Source organism: Xenopus laevis, chromosome 8L (genome assembly GCF_017654675.1).
Source record: "Xenopus laevis strain J_2021 chromosome 8L, Xenopus_laevis_v10.1, whole genome shotgun sequence".
NCBI lineage: Eukaryota > Metazoa > Chordata > Amphibia > Anura > Pipidae > Xenopus > Xenopus laevis.
Window position 1 is genome coordinate 67969118 of NC_054385.1, and position 20693 is coordinate 67989810.

At 37.3% G+C, this 20693-nt stretch overlaps 1 protein-coding gene across 1 annotated transcript in view; it reads right to left on the bottom strand.

The window, feature by feature from the left end:
* Positions 1–20693, bottom strand: part of LOC108698591 (leucine-rich repeat and fibronectin type III domain-containing protein 1-like protein) — a 290895-nt gene that overhangs the window by 119751 nt on the left and 150451 nt on the right. The window contains exon 3 of the mRNA XM_018230199.2: positions 7052–7101. The gene's annotated coding sequence lies outside the window, so the exon portion shown is untranslated. The remainder of the gene's footprint in view (positions 1–7051; positions 7102–20693) is intronic.

Here is a 20693-nt window from a genome sequence, read left to right on the forward strand (position 1 = left end):
GGGTCATCGTAGAGAATGGCCATGCTGTTAAAGAAAGTGTCTAGGGAATAACGAGCAGGGTCAGAGGAAGGCAGCCTGAGAGCCCAAATCTGGGGGTCACCCAAAAGCAGGGTCATTATGAACCTTACTTTTTCTTCGTCGGATGGGAAAGAATGAGGAAAGAAACTAAGGTACAACTTACATGCCTCTTTGAAAACAAAAATTTAGTGCGATCCCCACTGAACCTTTCGGGGAACACAATTTTTGGTTCATGGGGTTTTGATGAGTTACCCCAATTGGCAGAGGACACCTCAGGAGGTGTTGGAACAGGAACAGATTGCTGCTGCGAAGTTTGCGTACCCTCCAGCTGTCGGGTTAGGTTGTGAAAACCCTGTAGGAGGTAATTTTGCTTCTGTTCATGATCCTCCAAGCGCTGTAACAAAGTAGTAAGAAGCACTTCGGTGGAAGTTGGAGGAGCAGCAGCGGCAGCAGCTTCATCGTGACTTTCGTCCTCCATGGCCCGTGATAATGTCACGGCCGGCACCCAATACCAGAACTAGAGCCAAGCACCGTGGTCAGAGCTCTCTTCACCAGTATGTGTGACCACTTTTGGGCTTCGGGAAGGCCCTCCGCCTACTGGGGTGCCACCTGGACTTATGAGTGGGCAAGGCTAGAGTTCTGGCATGCAATGGGGCACGGCAAGTATCTAGAGTCTTTTGGGCCGAAGGTCACGGTACAAATGGAGCAGGCAAAGAGAATCGTCAGACAGGCAGGGTCGAGGCAGGCAGATATCGAGAATAGTCAGGCAGGCGAGGATCAAACCGGGTTGTCAATCAAGGGAATTGGCAGGAAGAGTTGTCGAAGGCAGGCAAGGGTCAGGTTCCAGAGATCAGAATAGTCAAACAGGCAGGCAAGGGTCAAAAACGGATAATCAGACAGAATCAGGCAAAAGCACAAAGCTCAGAAGCACCAGGAATAAATCCTATCACGGGCACTGGCTGGAAGTATGAATGGCCTTAAATACATTTGAATTTAGCGCCAAAACAAGCGTCAATACGCGCTGACGCAATCACACCAGCGCGCCTATACCTTTAAGAGACGCGCATGCGTGCCGCGCGCGCCCTAAGACGCCAAGATGGCGCCGGCGCTGGAGGAAGAAGGAGCGCGGCGGCGTGTCGGCTGTCCACGCCGCCGCCCCACTAGACCACCAGGTATTTTTATTACACACCCTTTCTGTTGTGCTCTCTTTTTTTAACTTAATTTTTAGGTTCTCTATTTATTCTCTACCTCTTCACAGTTCCTTGTGTTGATAAACATACCTTACTTTTACTTGTTTCAGTTGTTTGTTTCGCCCATTCTCTTACATTCTGTTTTTTTGCCCTCTCACCAAACTTTTCTCTTCTAAATTCCTCTTGGCAGCACTGTATTTATGAGGGACAGGTCATGTAATCATACAGTACCACTTACCCATCACCAAACATTGCATCATCCAGACAGGCTCTTGCACTACTTAGTAGTCTTTGAATGTATTATAATTAACTTTATACAAATGCCTGACTAGTTAATGTATATTAATGGGGTTACCTCTCATTTATATAGCTAAATATTCTATAAAACTTAATAGCATGTGCATATTTTATGCTTATATGATTGGGGGCAGCCATACTGATTGTTCTTTCAAGATAAAATAAGTGTAAGTATAATACATTTTTCCACAGAATAATGAACCAATGAATACAAATTCGAACTAAGCTTGTGCTTTTGTTTTATGAAGCAGGACAGCTCTGCATTCCATTTTTACTGACTATGGGACTGTGTCCCACTGAAACCATGTTGCTCTTTTGCTTTTGTCAGCTCCCCTCCAGCCACATTTTCCATTCTCACTATAAAGGAGAACTACAGAAGTGTTAAAGGTGTTGAGGGAAATGAATTTTTCTCTGGAAGAGAGCTACTGCAACATGTAGTCAGGGCCAGCAATGCAGAGATTAGCAGAGGACAGACTGTTTTCTATAGCAGTTACATTTACAAATAAAATGTACAGACATAAAAGCGCCAGCACTCACCCGCTCCTGACCCGTGGGTCTGGCAATCCTGGTGCATCAACGTGTATCACGTCCCCGACTCCAGACAGGCTTCATGCAATTGTACAACATAGGTACGGAGCACACAGTGGGCAGAATCTGAGGAAGTGGCAAGTTGCCACGAAACGCGTCAAGCGTTGGGGGTAATGCTATACCCATACCACATGTTGATTTTAATGGATTTTCAATAAACCTTGAAGTTTTAATTCGTCTGGCCACTGTGTGCTCCGTACCTACTGTATGTTGTACAATTACATTTACAAATAACTTTGAAATCTTTGAACATTTGTAATTTGGTTTACGGGGATGTTGTTTACATTTGATTTAATTGCAAATTATGAACAGGCACAAATAATCTATAAATCTTTACCTTTTTGGCCAGAAGAGTTTACATTTTATTGGACAACCCCCTCCCCAGACATGAAACAAACTGAAAAAAATAAATATTTTCAGAGAAGTGCATTTAGATGCGCCTTCTTTATTAAAAGTGGAATATTATTGCACTTATTCAAAGTGGTCTTGCTTTTACTATACTGCCTAACATGTATTATACTGATAAAGGGAACAACTGCTCATCTCCCTTGAGTACAAACTTTGAAGGCAAACTCTGAAGTTCCTCTTTCTGTTAAACTATTGAGAACCTTTCATTTTGTTCAGTGCATTTTCACAGCTCTTGGTTACTAGTCATGTGTTAACACTTTGGAAATTGCATGTCTTAAAGAAAAAAGTGACCAGACTCGCTCAAGGAGGAAGCAACTTTAATTAAAAGAATGACTCTAGGCTTTAGCTACAGAATACTTCCCGATGGTATTACATATCGTCCCTCGCCAGTAATGAATACTTTCCACTTGCTGTCTTCTCTAGGCATTAAAATATGTCCTGGACCTATAATTACATCCCTCCTCATATTCCTTGGTTCAAAGGCAATTAAATTAGTATATTTGAGGCTTTAAGTCAGCTGCAATAATAGGGTTAACACAACTGTCTTAAGGAAGATGCAAGTAGGGAAAGGGCTCAGCACTTACACTAAAGGTTAAATCAGCTTTGGACTGAAATTGTACTTCTCAATTGTGCAGGTACCCTTTGGGACCTCTTTATCAAACTATTTAAAAAATCAAATGTCAAAGATAGCACAGAGCACATTCTATTTGAATGTCAGACATCACAGTGTCAACTCCTGTGTATTTATCAAGTTACAATGTATGTAGATTTTAGTCAACTGTGTAAAATAGCAGTCTGCAAAGCAGCAAACACGTGAACAATGCTATGTAAAAAATAGCATTCAATAGCATCCCTGCCACATTTTCCTTCCATCAAATTTTGCTGGAATTGACTTGCCATCTCCATTTTTATGCCTGAATTTAATTGCTTATACAAAGTCTGAGGTGATGTTAAAATAATTGTATAACACACACCTTTATAAATACTGTGACTGGTTCTTTTTTAATGGATGATTGCAGGGATTCATAATGGATGATGTCAAATGACACTAAGGAGTAACACAGCTTTATAAATACCATTGCGTTGACACCACTTTTTTCTATTTTTTCACTTTTTTCCCACACTCAGATTAATAAATCGCCTGAAGTGTATACTTTATCTAGAAATGGCCCTGTTCATTTGTTTTTTTGCATAATTCTCAAATATTGCACGGAAAACTATTTTTTTCTAAATGTCTTAACAAAGTAGAATAATTCTCTCTTTAATACATCACATGACAATATTCCAACTCAATGTTAACAGCAGGTTCATATATTAATTAACAGGTCAAGTATATGTCAGATCCAAGAACAGAAGTCTGCGAAACACTTTGACTGTAACCTGTACAATGCCTTGCAGTCTCACATCTCTCAGCAGCTTACAGAATCACCTTTTACTTCATCTTGAATACCCTGTGACCAGTAATTTGTATGTGGGGGAATTGTATTCAAGTCTAATCTGATTGAATTATAATAAGCAGCAGGAGGATGCTACCATATAATAGCACAATTATTTCTAGCAGGGCCTAGTGTAACAATGGTCATGAAGATCAACTGCCAGGCCAAGGTAAAAAAGTTTGAGTTTCTTTATAGTATGTAATAAACAAGAGTCAGGGCATACCTCCCAACTGTCCCGTTTTGAGTGGGACAGTCCCGCTTTTGACAGCTCAACCCGCTGTCACGGATTTGTACTGATAAGTCCAATGTTTCTCTTTGATCTGCTGCACTGAACAGCCAGAAACAGATACAACGTTTCTAACTTAATTGGGTCTTGGAAGACAGCCCAGAATAGATACTTAACATACTTTTGTAAAAGTTTGATAAGATAAGAATGAAGACTCACAGCTTAAAGGTCAATTCACCTTCATTTGCAAAACTTTAATAACATATAAAAACCACAGAAATGTGTTCAAACTTTCATAACCTGCCAAATTATACAAAATGAACATGGTAATTAGGGGGTGTGGCCACATAAAGGGCATGGGCCAAAAAATTGCTGCGCTATGCATTCCAAATCATTTTGCCCCTTTTTCTGTTTCCTAAATATTGGGAGGTATGGCAGGCAGGTAGGAAACAATATACACAGTTTCTAAGTTTAAAGGTCAAAGGGCCAATTGCATAGCAAAAAATAATGCTTAAGGGACTAAATTAGATTTAAACAACACCGACATATAGCTGGTGCAGCTTCATGGGAGCCATGCAGGCCTCAGGGACCAACAGCCCACACAAATGTTTTTTTCATAAAAGTTTTTTTTTTTAAATAAATCAATATAATCAGTTTTTAAAATTAAGAATTTAGGTACAGCTATATAGCACCCACTGTTTTCATTCCAGTCTCTGGTCCAACTGCCAGTAGGCTTTATACAGCAAGAGTTTTTAGAGGAAAGCAGGCACTGCTCTAAATCTGAGGTCTGGGGTGAAAGAGAAGGGGCATTTGGATGCATTTTGATCTTTGGTTCGTGCCTGGTAAAAATGAATGTATTATGGTTTACTAATGAAGGCCTCTGGGTAGTGTAACTGCATAAGGGAGGTTGGGAAAATCAAATAAGGTACAGAAGTTGCATTCATATATATCATGGCACACAAGATGTTTAGGGTCTAGCCATCTCTGTCCCAATACGCCTACTCCCTTTAGAGTCAATAAGTAGACATGTTCTTCTTACCCTTGTGGCAGATGTGACCCTAATAATACCAGGCAGGAGGCATCTCAGAGTGAGAATATCCACCATCATAGGGACCTTGCTGTCAGAGGAGGCACTTTGGTGGTGGTCAATGAATGTCCTTAAACTATTTCTGTAAAGTGTATTTTTGATGACTAAATGATCCCCTGACTGTTACCTTAAAATTTGACAACAGCTCCATATGGAAAAGCAGAAACCAACAGCTGATTTGGAACTAAGGTACAGAGGGCATAAGCCTAACAACTGAAAGATGCTTATGTTAATATGAATAATGTGCCAAAAAAACATATATTTTGACCTAAACAGACTAAAGGATGACCCAAGGAAAACAAAGATGAAATATGTTATAACAAGGAACATATCTCTATAATTTAGATCTACAAGATGCAGGAGTTTAATAAAGAGGCTTATGTCAGGATTTCAAACAAGATAGGACTAAATATAAACCAAAAAAATGCCTACATTTTAAATAAAAACTTTCGGTACCAAGCTGACAATGAACGTGTTGGATAAATCAGCAACCCAGAAACTGAAACTTAACAGGTTATTCTAATCAAATGTTCATATATATTACAATGCAGAAAAGCTAGGATACATCTTATGCCTGTTTACATGTACAATACTGTATATGTGCATTCCTGTAGACATTAGTCCACTTATCTGTGGAAATAATGGCCACTGTTAATTAACACCATAGGCTTTTAATATCCCTTCTTATAACTTCTAATTATCTGTATTTTTAATTTATCCTGCTGCTACCAAGTGGAGAAAATTCACAATACAGTAAATTATACGGCTTTTGGTTTTTCTGTACATGCAAGTGTATACTAATAATTCCTAAAAAATGACATGCATGAATACAATATAGACATATGCAATGGTATAAAGAAAAGTTTGATGAGCTAACTACCTCTGCTAACTACAATGGCTGCATTGGGTATGAGTGTGGCATAGAATGTCTTTTGTATATGCCAGTAAAGACTCACATTGTTTATTTAGATGCAGTTTAGAAATTATAACAGCTGATCTAATTCCTACATAGTTTTATCAGGATAATGAAAGTCACTTCAGATTTCTGTTACCTAGATATTCAGTATTTTTACTGTGGTCATGGAACCTGTATGCAACTTCTAGTATCCTTATAGATTACAGTCAAGGATAAATGATTCCATATATATAATTGCTAATCTTTAAATGATATCATCAGTAATTTTTCAGTATATATTCCCAGGCTTTAAGTGTAGAGGTCTTGGGACTTTTCCAAATATAGAGTCCTGGAAGATGAAATATTACAGCCAGTATTCCACTGATAAGCTCCCAAGGTACCAGTGGGTGTATAGTGGTCCTTTACACTCACTCACCTTCACTTTAGCTTAAAGCTTTGAAACTTTCTCTTTCATCAGCCAAATACAGTTAAGGTTTCTGTTCACATTTGTGAATCTGCAGCTGCAATTAGTCATAATTTGAAGTAGCTGACATGTTTTATTATTTAACATAAATACAATTTTATTGCAGCTAAAGGGTAATGATGAGAAGCAAGAGAATTGGGATCAATAGTGAGGAGATGAACATGTTGGTTAAGTCTTGCTAGAAAAATGTCGCAGTGAGCTAAAGCCCTCTGGGGCTGCTATAGTTGTCGTAACTAGCTCATAGAAATCTATGGATAACAGCTAGCAATGATTGTCATTTTGTTGTAGGAAGATGGGATTGGGGAGGTTAAATGTGCATTTTTTAAAAGGATTTCAAAGAACAGAGCTTTGCAATATGTTGACAGTGTGTTTGCACAGAACCTGTTGCATAATACTGAACATTGGGAACAAAGTGTACTTACCTTAGTCACCAAGATCTATCAATGCTTGTACAGTCAAACAGACACCCCAGCTGTTAAAGAGAAAATACATATTTAATCACTCAAGATAACTATATTCATACTGCAATATTTAGATATATGCCTATACACTGTGGCTGTCATTTGCATATCCCAGTGGTTTAAGTGCTGTAATGGCTTTGTAAACTCAAATGGTGTTTCCCACCTTGTGCTGAATTTAAAATCTGATAAAAAAATGCAGAGAACGCTAGTAAAAATACAGAGCCCCACCTTCCCTGTGGAATATGAACAGGAGAGGGCCTGAGCAGAAAGATAAGTAATACAATGTAGCAATAACAATAACACTGTAAGCTTATAGAGCATTAGCTTTGTCTTCTAGAGTCAGGGACCCCCATTTGAAAGATGGAAATAAAAAACTATAATAAATGAAGACCAATCGAAAAGCTACTAAGAATCTGCCATTCTATAAAATACTAAGGTAATTTGAAGGTGAACTACTGTAACTTTAAGCAGTGCTTTTTTTTACAATGAATATTGAGCTACATTGTGCTACAAAAAGAGAATCCCACTCTAACTAGTATGTAAACCACCTAACAAAAAGAAAAACATTTCAATAAATATTACAAAAACTCAATCATTTCTGAAGATCATCCCTTTAAATGGTATATACATTTTTGAAAAAGCATTGAAGGTTAATTTATTTAAAAATGATTCATTACATTGGAAATAGCAAGCAAAAACCTTACACAAAAAGTTACATCAGGACCCACTGGCAACTTGGACATATTACTCTAATAGTACTTTACTCACACATAGGGAGCAGAGATGCAGAGATGTTTGTTTGGCTGAAGGGCATAGCCACAAATTGTAATTCATAAAAGGCGGCGGTAAGAGCTTAACTATGTTGTATGTCGTTGTAAGAAGTCTCCATGGTATTTATTTTCAACAGGAATCTATTCAGCCAGCATTTTAGAAGGAGACACAACAATAGAAACAGTGCTTTGGATCATTGTCACACGTACAATTACGGTATTAGAAAGAACTTACACACTTTTAATAGGATCGCCACTTTATTGGTCAGGGTCATGCCATGCAACGGGATAAAATGTTATGCTTCTAACAGAGAAAAATTACAGGGCAGGAAAAAATAGCACATTTGCTTTCATTAATGTACATTACATTCTTCTCCACTTATTCACCCCAATTATACAGAAGTAGAGCATTTAGGTCTGTGCAGGCTAGGCTAATAGGTTTAGTCTGCATCAGACAATTGCATATCACGCTCAGGAGCACACAGTGATTTATTGGGAAATGTATTGTGAACAATCACTGGGAAGTTTCCTAATTATCGGTACGATTCTGCTGAAGTTCAGTTTGTAACAACAAGAGATTAGGCTGAAGCAATTATTATTCCATTATGGAACGAGAGTTTATATTGAGAAGAAGAAAGCATTATATGGATAGGTTACAGTATATGGATCTATAAAAGAGTTGCAGGAAAGGTTTTATTGTGCTGCTCATTGTGGTCACTGACTATCATAACTATTGTTTGCTACACAATTACATTTACCTTACTGACAAAGATTTCCCTGTGAACCTTAAGAATGAATAAACCAACCTTCTCTTACAGGAGGAAAACAGAGAATAAAAGCACATTCTTTGATATCCAATTAAATATGCATTCAAACTGATAGAAATTGCATTGTGTAAATAAATCATCCAACCCATATGAACAATATATAACGAAAGAAGCATAATAATAATAGTAATACAATGGTTCAGGGACCAGCACTCCTTTAGAACAGAGCATGTTTCAGAATGAACACTAAGCTTTGCAGATAGTAATGATCAACAAAAAAAGTTTTAAAATGAAATCTTTGTATTTTGGAGAGATAATGGTGTCTGTTCTATGAGTTATCTTATTCAAAGTATGTTTCTGCATTTTATCTGTGCACATTTTGTCAGGAAAAATTATGGAAATAATTTGCACCAAAATGTAAGACACTGTCATGGCAAGCTAGGACAACATCCTACTTCTATTTTGCTGCTTCTAAATTGGATAATGGGTAACTAAAAACCTTTTAGCATAGTATCAGATAAACACAACAAATTCCCAAAACTATGGGTACCTTGGTACAGCTACACGTTTTTCATACAGTCAAGTCCCTGCCTCCCTCTCACTTAATATAATCTTGGCAGACTTGATAGACACTTGATGGTCATTAACTAGACACATTTAAGTGGTACAGGGGGCATCCAATATGTAGCTCGACTGGGTGCCACTTCTCTTCCTAATGGCTAGTTTTATGAGAAAACTTTGTTTCATAGTTTGTCATGGGAAAACTCAATTAAAGTCTATGGGGAAATCTGGAATTCAATTAGGAGATAAATCTTTCAGATTGAATTGAATCTGGCCCTAAGTTATGACCTCTGGGAAGCTGTCTGGACATGAGGAAGCATTTACAATATTAATCTTCTTTTTCCAAGGACTGATTTAGATCTCTACTATGATATAAAGTGAATATTTCCTCTGCATTGCCTTATCTTTAGGTTAAACTTTTCACATTAAAATGAAACACCTCCATCTTGCAACTTCCCCTATTCCCTTCCCTCAAATCCAAATCCCCTTTCTTACAAAGTAAACCGCTCAAATAATTTTTCCACTTGATACATGTAACTATAAACTGGGTCATATTATTAACATGTTATTGAAAATTGTTCATCTTAATATCATTGAAAAAGTTAAAAAACATTTATTGAAAACAGTTTGCTGCATTCCTATAAAAATAAAAACGGTGAATGATTTACAGTAAACAATTCTCCTTTAAATTTTTCTGCACTTGCCAGTCACCCAACCCTGTCTGCTTGAAATCTCCCTTTTTTAGTCTCCATGGAACAATCATTATCAGCTGCCCATTACTAAAGAGTCTTGCAAAAGAATTTGGTGCATTTTAATCAGCTCTAATTTAGTTGAAATGCAAATGAGGTGCAGAAAGTACACATTTTTTAAAAAAATGTCAATATTTTTAATCAAGACTTGAATGTTCATACAGCTGACTTGAAATGATGCTGAAGTGAAATGTCAGCAAAATATTTGTAAAAGAAAAATCCAGTCCATTTATTTCTTTGAGCTTAAAATGTCAGACATTCAGAATATAACATCTTGATGTGTTAGCTACTGCCCCCCCCCTTGAATATTAACAAGCATTTCATTGAAATCTACTGCTGTACCTATTACCTTCTCATCCTTGTAAGATGTGCAGGTTATATGCATAATATTGATTGGAATGACTAATTTTACCTAGAACTTAGAAGGGTGGAGATGATCCTGCTTTGCTGCAATGTTATATTCCCTTCTGTAGTGTTGGACTGGCCCACAGGGATACCAGGAAAACTCCCGGTGGGCCCAGGTGGCAGTGGGATCTCTTGCTTCTAAACTTTTGGCCTATTTCATGGTAATTATCAATTTCTATGAGAACAAAGAAGCTAAATCGATGGATTAATAGATTATAGTATGTAAAGAAAAGAGACTAGGAGAATAGAGGTTGTGTAAGGAGAGGAAGAATAATAGTAGAGTGGGCCCCTGGTCTAAAGTTTTTGGGTGGGTCCCTGGTGTCCAAGGCCGACACTGTGTGAGGGCCCCTGAGGTGGCAGTCCCAGTGGGCCTAGGAACCCCAGGAATCCTACTGTTCTTGCCTTCATCTTACTTGTTCAGTGGTATTGCCCTTGATCAACTGTCAAATGTGGGACTGTACAAGTACTTCCAGCCTACTGTTTCTTGGCTATTGTTGAAACGCATCGGTTGTTGAGAAATATTGCGACCTGTTCTACAGCAATAGTTGGAGGTCTATAGACATCCCTTCTGAGGTCTAGTAACGAAAAGCACTATATATTTTTAGAGACTTTCCAGGTCTACTTTTTTTTGGTGTGACTAAGCTGCTAACATTTTACACACCAAACATGGAACACAGCATATATTTCTATTTTCACAAAACTGTGAACTGTTTTGTTGATTCAGGTATTTATTGATTGTATTTTTGAAGGCTCTTCTGTACATCACTGTAGAGGTCAACTTTTTACAAAACGTTAAAGAATAACAGCTTTCTTTACAATATTTTTCTTACAATGTCCCTCTAATGATAGTACCGTACATGTTTTTTTTAAGAGCAGAAAGAAACCTTCCACAGCATTATCCAGACTGACAAGCAATTTTAATGTCAGGTTGGCAGCCTAAACAAAAATGAGGTTGACAGCTTATCTGCTTAATTCAGCACTTTGTAAGGATTGCTGAATGTATGTGAGAAAAATTTATTTTTTTACCTAAACCAATAAATATGCCACAGGTGTACATATCTGGTAATCAAATATACTTATTCTACTGTATATCTGTGAAAAACACGTTCAATTACTGATTATTTATGTTTTGCACATTTTACAACCCACCCAAAGAAACAAAAATCTCAGTGTTTGAGAGCATAATACCTGTGATAAAAAAAAGAAGAGAACAAAGGTGAAATTTTAAACTTGGTTGATTTGATCTCTAACAAGATATAACATGGGGAATGCTAATATTATTTTAATATACTGTACATTAAAGAAACATTAATATGTAGCATGCATTGTAACGTTCACACAAAAGACTATACACAAAAGACATGCTTTTTGGGCGAAGTTGCCAGATGAGTAGGCCTGATTTGGTGGGCTAAATTGGGCCTATCCATTGTTAGGCCTCAGGTCAACAACTGCAGACCAGTTGGGAGAGGACAAGATTAATAAGTCCACAAGATCTTTAAACCTGCTCAATAGCCTATTCCCAGGCCACATATTGGTCATGCAGACCATTTGTTTGGCCCGTAAATGAACCTTTAAAATACAGAGCTGGTCTGCAGGAACCAAGTTCTAATACTGACCATGTATGGCCAGGTTTAGCAAACCTTGACATTTCTTAATTACTATGTGATTGCTAATTTTTAGCTGGGGTTTGCCCTCATTGTATTAGTACCTGTGGGATACAAGGTCCAATTCATTTAGAAAGTTTGCAGATAACCGGTCAAGAATCTTAATACTCCAAAATTGTAACAGGTCCCAAAATAGGCACACTTGGCAAAGACTGAGAAACATGTAATTAAAGGAACTTTGCCCTTGCTATGTTGAAGAACCAGTTATTTTCCCTAATTGTGCATTAACAGTTTATTCTCCAGGACATTTTCCTTTATGATTATGGCCAGAACTCTCATCCACTTCACTTCAGTGAGAAAGTAACTGTTTTCTAAAACATTTATTTAATAAATTATAGCTCACTAGTTCAGACCCATGCCCTCCAGCACTTAGAAGGTGCAATGTGCTGTCAGCATAACCAAACAACTTTGGTGAGGCAGGACATGGTTTCTCTTCTAGAGCCAGTCTATTTATACATTTGGGCTGTCCCTCAGTCCAGTCTTAATTTCTTGTTAAAATTCAGTCAGTTACCACTGAGTACCGTTGATAACTGTTCGAAGAAAACTACAAAAAAGACAAAAAGTCAATGGCGCTTCTTTGCTGCAATTTTTTCAATACCGTCCAGTTTTTTGTTGCTGACATTGGAGTCTATTGGCTTTTATTTCACTGCAAAACCTGGCAAATAATTTTGCTCATCACTACTACTTATGTATTATTATAATTTTTTTTTTTATTATGCATCTTGCATATAGTATTCTCCACATCCCCCACCACTTCCCCCACCCCCACCATCAACTGAAATTTTTTAATAATTTTCCCTCTCCTTTATTATTTACATTGATATGGTCCACAAGTAATTTGGTGATAGCCATGTAAAAGCAAGAGTTTGTGGTGATTCTGATTAAGGGGTGAAAGAATAAGCTGTGATGGAACATGGTGAGTCTTCCACCATACCCTCTTTGCACAACTATAAGTCATGCAACCTGATGATATATATATATATATATAATGTATGCCTATTTATCAAAGGAATGGCATCATAGCTTTAGCCTGCTTACTTGAATATGTCAGATGATGATGTAGCCATTGTATACTGTAGCAGTAAGAATGCCTACTCATGGTGCTTATTGGCCATGGTGCTTATTGATCCTTAAAAGAATTTCTTCCTGAAAAGTTACTATTTTATGTAGATTCCTGAACTGCCTTAAAGGAACAGTTCAGTGTGAAAATAAAAACGGTGTAAATAGATAGGCTGTGCAAAAAAAAAAATGTTTCTAATATAGTTAGTTAGCCAACAATTTAATGTATAAAGCAGTAAGTAGTGTTTTGGCTATTATGTTACACATCCAGTCCCTCCAGCCTTTATACATTACATTTTGCCTAACTAACTATATTAGAAACATTTTTTTATTTTGCACAGCCCATCTATTTACCCAGTTTTTATTTTTACACTGAACAATTCCTTTAATTGTATTTTTCTTAAAGTATGTTATATTATTTTTCCACATAAAACTATAATAATATCATTCCTAGCATTAAGACATATCCAGTCTTACAAAGGAAGTGTAAGCTCTGCTGTTAAAGGTCAGCTCTTACCCTTTCTTCTCCTGCAGTGTTGTAGCACATTGCTTAGCAGGGTGTAATATATTTTCAAGGTGCAATGCGTCTGAGTGCACCTTGAACATGTGACACAGTAAAAGTACTGCACTTTGAAGACACATCCAAATGTATTAGTTGCGGATACAGTATTCTTGCTGCTGCAGGCTTCCCTGGGTGCAAGGTGTGCTCAAATGATGTACACTATGAATGCATCTTGCATGCCCTGCTGAGCACACATGTAGCCTAATGTTTTTGCACACTGAACTGTATTAGAAAGGGGACACTTACAGTGTATATGTAAGTACTGATTATGTTATTTGGAGATTCTAAACAGTATGCTTTGTTGAAGAAGTTACACCAGCTCCAAAATAAATATATATCTGTAAATCTATAGACATTTATGTCTTTGTGTTTTGATTTATGCTGGAGAATGTTTGGTAAAAGTATTTCATTTAAACCAAGGTCCTTATTTTCGAATTATTCGGAAGAAATATCTAGAACCACATCTTCAGTGTCTTTATTATCTGTACGATAGTATAAACCAGTGTTGATAGTTGCTTCCCCCGAAAGCCTACGAGTATTGATCTGTTATAATAAGTTCATTATATAAGGTTGGTCTGCAGTGAAATCTAGTTCTTTTGATTTAGTGAAATCAGGCCAATGTCAGAGCAAAGTTACAGAAGGACAGCGTTTCTTCATTGTGTGTTCTCTTTCTTTCTTTAACTTTTCAACTTGTGCTAATATATCCAAGATTCCATGGTATGTTTTAACCATGGGTTATATTCTTCCTTCCTTTACATCATCTCCTGCATTGCATCGTCTGCAACAATAATAAATTATGTCATCTTTGCTATAATCCTGCCCTTTATTTACTGTTTATTTTAGGTTCCTATAACTGCTTATTAAAAATACCTTGAGTAAGACAGGACTCATTTACTGAACAAGCGTAAAAAAACAATTAAATTTTTTACCCACAATGCAGCTGACATGCAAAATTTTAGTAGAATGGTGCCTGTGAAATTTGGCTCCAGATACCAGAGGCATAAATATTTACATATGGCATTAAAGGATCCATAAATATGAGGGAAAGGGTTTTACACAGCCAGAACATGGGTGTTATAAACAGGGTCCTCTTGCATCAAGAAATGCACCACCAAAGGCTTATTCAGCAAACTGCATAGCACCATTGTATAGAGCATCTGGTCGGGCACCTATGCAATACCCACAAATTGGTCAGGCTTTGGGGTGGAAAATCCTTCATAGCCTGGGTGCATTGAGCCTTCCTATGAGTTTTGGAATGTCTGTGCTATGGTGCTAAATAAGAATATCTTGCTCGGCTGTACTGTGTTTGTATGACATTGCATAGTAATTGTTTAATGGGTTAAATAGTCTTTATCATATACAAGTGTAGATAAATTAATTGATTATGAATACTAAACAAAAAGGGTTTATCATTTATGTAGAGTTGAAATAATATTAGCTTATAAACTTTACTGGACAGTGGCCTCTTTCCTCCTATGTCTCTTAACATGTGTCACTTAATCTTTGCAATGTTGTATATTTATCGCAATTCATTGAATGCACATTGCTGCAAATACATGTATACGTTCCTGTTAAGCATTCTGTTTGCTTGTATACAGCAGTTGGGATGTTAATCAGACAATGTATTTGTGGCTTTCTATTACCCAGTAGCTATCATGCTCATTCTCAAGGTATTTTGGTAAACTCGACTAGTGTTAGTGAGCAACCAGGATGAATTTTCTTATGTTTAGACTCCTCCAGGTTTGACTTTCCACTTGGTTTCACTGTCTCACTGCTGAACTTGCCATCAACAAGGTCTGAAGTACCTCTATATTCTAGTGCCTCTTTGCACCCTGTCTGATCTTCTTCCCTCCTTCTCTCTGTGATTCTTGTTAGATAATCCACAATGGGTTGATTTAAAGGAATGGCCTCCCTTTCTGCTACTAGCTGTTGGGAATTTGATAACCTAGCTGCAACTTCCATACTAGAAATAGCCTTCCTTTGGCAGCAACTTCACTTTATAATCCATGGTCTTTCTTAAAACGGTGGCTTTGGATCAAGTCACCTGCCAGTGAAATTTCGATTCCTGGAGAGTGTTTGTCGGGAGGTTCTATTTAGGCAACCACTGCTTTAATTAATTCACATGGGGCTTAAAGCTCTTAAAGGATTGATGATTTCAGTTACATGGCAATAACTATAGTTATAAAAATAAAGATATATATATAAATACACTGTAACATCTTTTTGATTAATTTCAATTAGAGTGAAAACAATTCAGCTTAATTAATTCACAATTATTAGCATTCTACACATTTTTCCTATTAGCTTAAATATTAATTGCCAAGGTTTTCCACTACAAAAGCCATTGCAAATCATTTGCTCTATCTGGATTTTCAAAACAATATGAGAAGTATAATAGCAGGAAAAGAAACTACAGACTTAATTAAAATGATGCCAACACTTTAAAATGCCTTATACTGAGCACATGTCAAAACAATAAGTGTTGTAAATTAATTCTGAAGCCCCCCCCCATACACACTATAGGTAGGGATGTAACGAACTGTTTGCCGGCGAACTAGTTCGCGCGAACTTCGACTGTTCGCGTCCGCCGCAAGTTCGCGAACGTCGCGCGACGTTCGCCAATAGGCGTTCGCGTCAAAATCGTTCGACCATTCGATCGCTAAAATCGAACGATTTTCGTTCGAATCGAACGATCGAAGCCATTAGATTGAATGAAATCATTCGATCGAATGGCTTCGATCGTTCGATTCGAACGAAAATCGTTCGATCGAACGATTAAAATCCTTCGATCGTTCGAATCGAACGATTTTCGGATGTTCGAAGTTCGCGAACTGTTCGCGAACTGTTCGCATTTTTTGCCGGTGTTCGCGAACGGCATTCGCGAACACATACTCGGCAGTTCGCTACATCCCTAACTATAGGCCTTATTGTCATTTTGGTGGTAATGTTTAAAACAGACAAGGCCTATATGTTAATTAAAATATCCATGTGATGCCTTAGTGAACATAGATTTAAAACCACTGTATAGCAACCATACAATGGAACATAACAACCAGCTGATTCTCCCGGCACCAGCTCCCAACACTTTTATACTAATAATACTTTCCTTTCACTCAAGTCATTACCTTTGTTGTTACACCATATTGTACCATATTTTTATTATACCATATTATCATGTAATAACAACATAATTCTTTATTGTATGATAACATATGACAGCAATTTCTTCTAATAAATATTAAAACAGTTTTATGTATTAAAGCAACTTCCATGCCAATATACCCAACAAATCAAAGTATAAAAGTTGTATGGTTTATAGTATAAATGAAGAATTTGCTGTCATTATGATGGCATTATGGATATAATGGAAGGTTATAAATGATAACTGATAATCCTAAGAGTTTTGATATGGGACATTTACCATGGAACAATTGTGGTACAAAGAAAATATCAGAAAATGCCCCATATACCATCACAATAAATTATATAGAACATTAAGGGGCAAATTTACTCATGGTCGAATATCGAGGGTTAATTAACCATCGATATTCGACTGCCGAATTGAAATCCTTCGACTTCGAATATTGAAGTAGAAGGATTTACCGCAATTCGTTCGATCGAACAGTCGAACGAAAAATTGTTCGATCGAACGATTAAATCGTTCAATTCGAAGCATTTTAATCCATCGATCGAACGATTTTTCTTCGACCTAAAAAAGCTAGCAAAGCCTATGGGGACCTTCCCCTTAGGCTAACATTGACTTCAGTAGGTTTTAAGTGGCTAACTAGGGGGTCGAAGTTTCTTTTTAAAGAGACAGTACTTCGACTATCGAATGGTCGAATAGTCGAATGATTTTTAGTTTGAATCGTTCGATTCCAAGTCGTAGTTGAAGGTCGAAGTAGTCCATTCGATGGTTGAAGTAGCCAAAAAAACCATTCGAAATTCAACATTTTTTTTCTTCTATTCCTTCACTCGAGCTAAGTAAATGTGCTCCTAAATGTTTTGTTTTGTTTGCCGCAGCATTTACAGTGGCATCAAGAGCGCTACATGAAAATGCCAGAGGATTACAATGGATTAGGCTCTGTTGACTACAGTACTATGAATAGCTGGGAACCTCCACTAGGCATAGAGAAATGCACTGTTGCATGTTTTGGCTGGCAGTCATAGGTCCTGATGATCCGCAGCTCTTCCTATTGTGCCAACTCAATCCATTTTAATCTTCCAGCGTTTTGATCTCTCTCTCTGTTTGTAGTGGAGATGAAAACACCTCCTTTGCCACAGTTCTAAAGGAGCAAAGATATTATGACATTATTTCTGTAGGAACACTGTCCTGTCAACATTACCATCTGTCCTAAAGGCTTTGACACAATTAAAAGATACATTTTAGGCTCTCCTGCTATTTGCTATTTACAAGATGACATTAACTCCACATTATTATGGGCACGGTGTGCCTTTTTGAAATGGTCTTTGTTAAATATCAATTCTTTGTTTTTGTACACAGCGAAAAATAGCTTGTTACGAAAAATAAGACAATTCATTCTGTCCCAGCACATCCTCTCCAGCAGCTCTGCATGTACAACACGCCGGCATCCCTTTATTATGTAAAACAGACGCAGAGACCTGCTGTTCAAAATCCTATTTACAACAGAGTGCCTCTTCTGGAGAGAAGACATTTTATTTGAATATGTCAGACTGTAACCCATTCTCATCCACAGGCATCAGAACAGCAGTTATTTACTATGAGCAGGGGTACTGGAGATATAAGAAGCCTAAAACTGCAACACTGAGGGTTGTTTTTATATCAAAGGTCTAATTTAAGAGCTTTGAACTTTTATACCTCAAATGAACTCACAACTGGAATAATTTCTAATTTGAGAAAAAACTTGAATCAGTGAATTCAGGGTTAATAACCAAAAAACTCAAATTAATTGAGTTTTCTGCGGAAATCCACCAAAAAACCCTTAAACATCATAAAGGCAATTAGCATCTTCAAATGGCTCAAGGGACCTCTGCCATTGTCTTCTACATGACCTTGACAGATTTTAGAGGGGTATAAAAAAATCTTGACATTTTTTTTTAAAGAACTTGAATTTTTAGTGTTTTTGAACCATAAAATTTGAGTTTTGACTGAAAAATACCCTCGAAAACGAACATTTTTTTGTGAAAAAAATAACTCAAACTTTGATAAAAAAATCCCTTAAATCCCATATGATTAGTTCGTGCCCCTCTGACCATAGATAGTGCATTGCTCTATACTTTTTGAGCTGCATTGACAGTTCCTTTAGAACTAGGTACCAGGGGTTTTTCAGGTCTCACCCCGCATGAAGCACTGCCATGCGTAAGCAATGCCACATAAAGTTGTACTGCTTACCTTACCTTGTGGGACACTGATCCTGAGTGTATATGTAGAATCCTTACAACAGAGCAAGACAGGAGTCACAAGTACCATTATGGGACCTATAGAATGCTCGGGGCCTGGGGATTTCCAGATAAAGGGTTTTTCTGTAATTTGGATCTCCATACATTGCTTTTTGAAAAATCATTTAAACATTATTTAAACCCAAAAGGATTGTTATGCCTTCGATAAGGATTAATTATACTTAATTGGGATCAGGTACAATGTACTGTTTTATTATTACATTATAAAAATTGTTATTATTTGATTAAGATGGAGTCTGAGGGGCAGATTCCCTAAAGGGCGAAGTGACTAACGCTAGCGTGACGTCATTTCAGAACTTTGCCGATTCCGTAACGGGTGCAGGCGACACTTTGCCAGCAAAGGAGACAGACGCTATTGTTGCTTCGCACTCTAACACCAGGCGAAATTTTTCCGCTCTGGCAAACGGACGTAACTCCGCAACTTCACTAAGATGTGGGAAAACAACAGGTCCCAACATAATACAGCTGGTTACATAGCAAATTAACAGGGTAGTTATTTATGTATTGTAGATGGGCATAGAGCAAATATATCTGGGAAAGGAGTAAGGTAAGTGGGTTTATAAAGGATTAAGGATTTTTAGTTAATCTATTTTTCTTTCTGAGAACAAAGAATTTTCAGCATTTGACCTCAAAACAGAGACGGTATTTCATCCCTGAAATAGTTATTTCTGCCTCGAAGCTACTTTGGCAATGATCGTTCATAATGTACCCACATCCCACACACACTCTGGGGCTTATTGAGTTGATACTGGGAACAGACTGATGTGCTACAAATGATTTGCCATTTTAAGGTACAGATAATAGCCCTGGGGGACTCAGCTTTATAGTAAATATTGTATCCTGGAACTGTATTCACAGGAAAAAACAAAGAGCAGCAATATAAAAACATTTCCATAGCTCACACAGCCGATCCTTGACTGTGAAAAAGTTTCCAGATGCCACAGATTCACCAATCGGACTTTTCCTCTGTAAAGTGCTTAATGATGGCAGTACCTATCCTGTGTCAAATGGGATATTGTTTTACCACAGTGGTTCAAGGTTAAATATTCAGAAATACGGGTGCTAGCTAACGAGTACTAAAACTAAAATGGACATGGGCTATTGTTGTATGTTATTGTTTATGTTTTATTGTTTTTGTCTGCTAAAGGAGTCCCCTAGTGCCCTTAAGAAATCCCTTAACATGTTTAAAAGTGATTTAAATGTTTAAGCCATTTGTAAAGGTAAAGTGTTCTACTATTTGTCTTACACTTAAATATGGAGGTGGCATTTCCAAAATGATGCAACTGTGTACAGTATATTGCTCTCTGTCCCACGTGAGATTTTAGAGTTGTGCTAACAGCCAGAGATGAACAGAACATCCCTCTAAGTCCTAATCGTGATTTATCAGGCACTGTTAGCAGGCTGACTCCTGTGTTGGTGCAGAGACAACAATATGGAGCAAGAAACCCCATCTCCTGGTGCTTCCTACACTCCTCTTTATTTATTTATAAGAAATGATCTATGGTCTTAGGGGGTTATTTATCAAAGGTCGAATTTAGAGTTCTTTATACCTCGAATGGTTTCTAATTTAAGAAAAAACTAGCATGAAAAACAATCTATTCAACGAGTTTGGGGTTAACAACCCAAA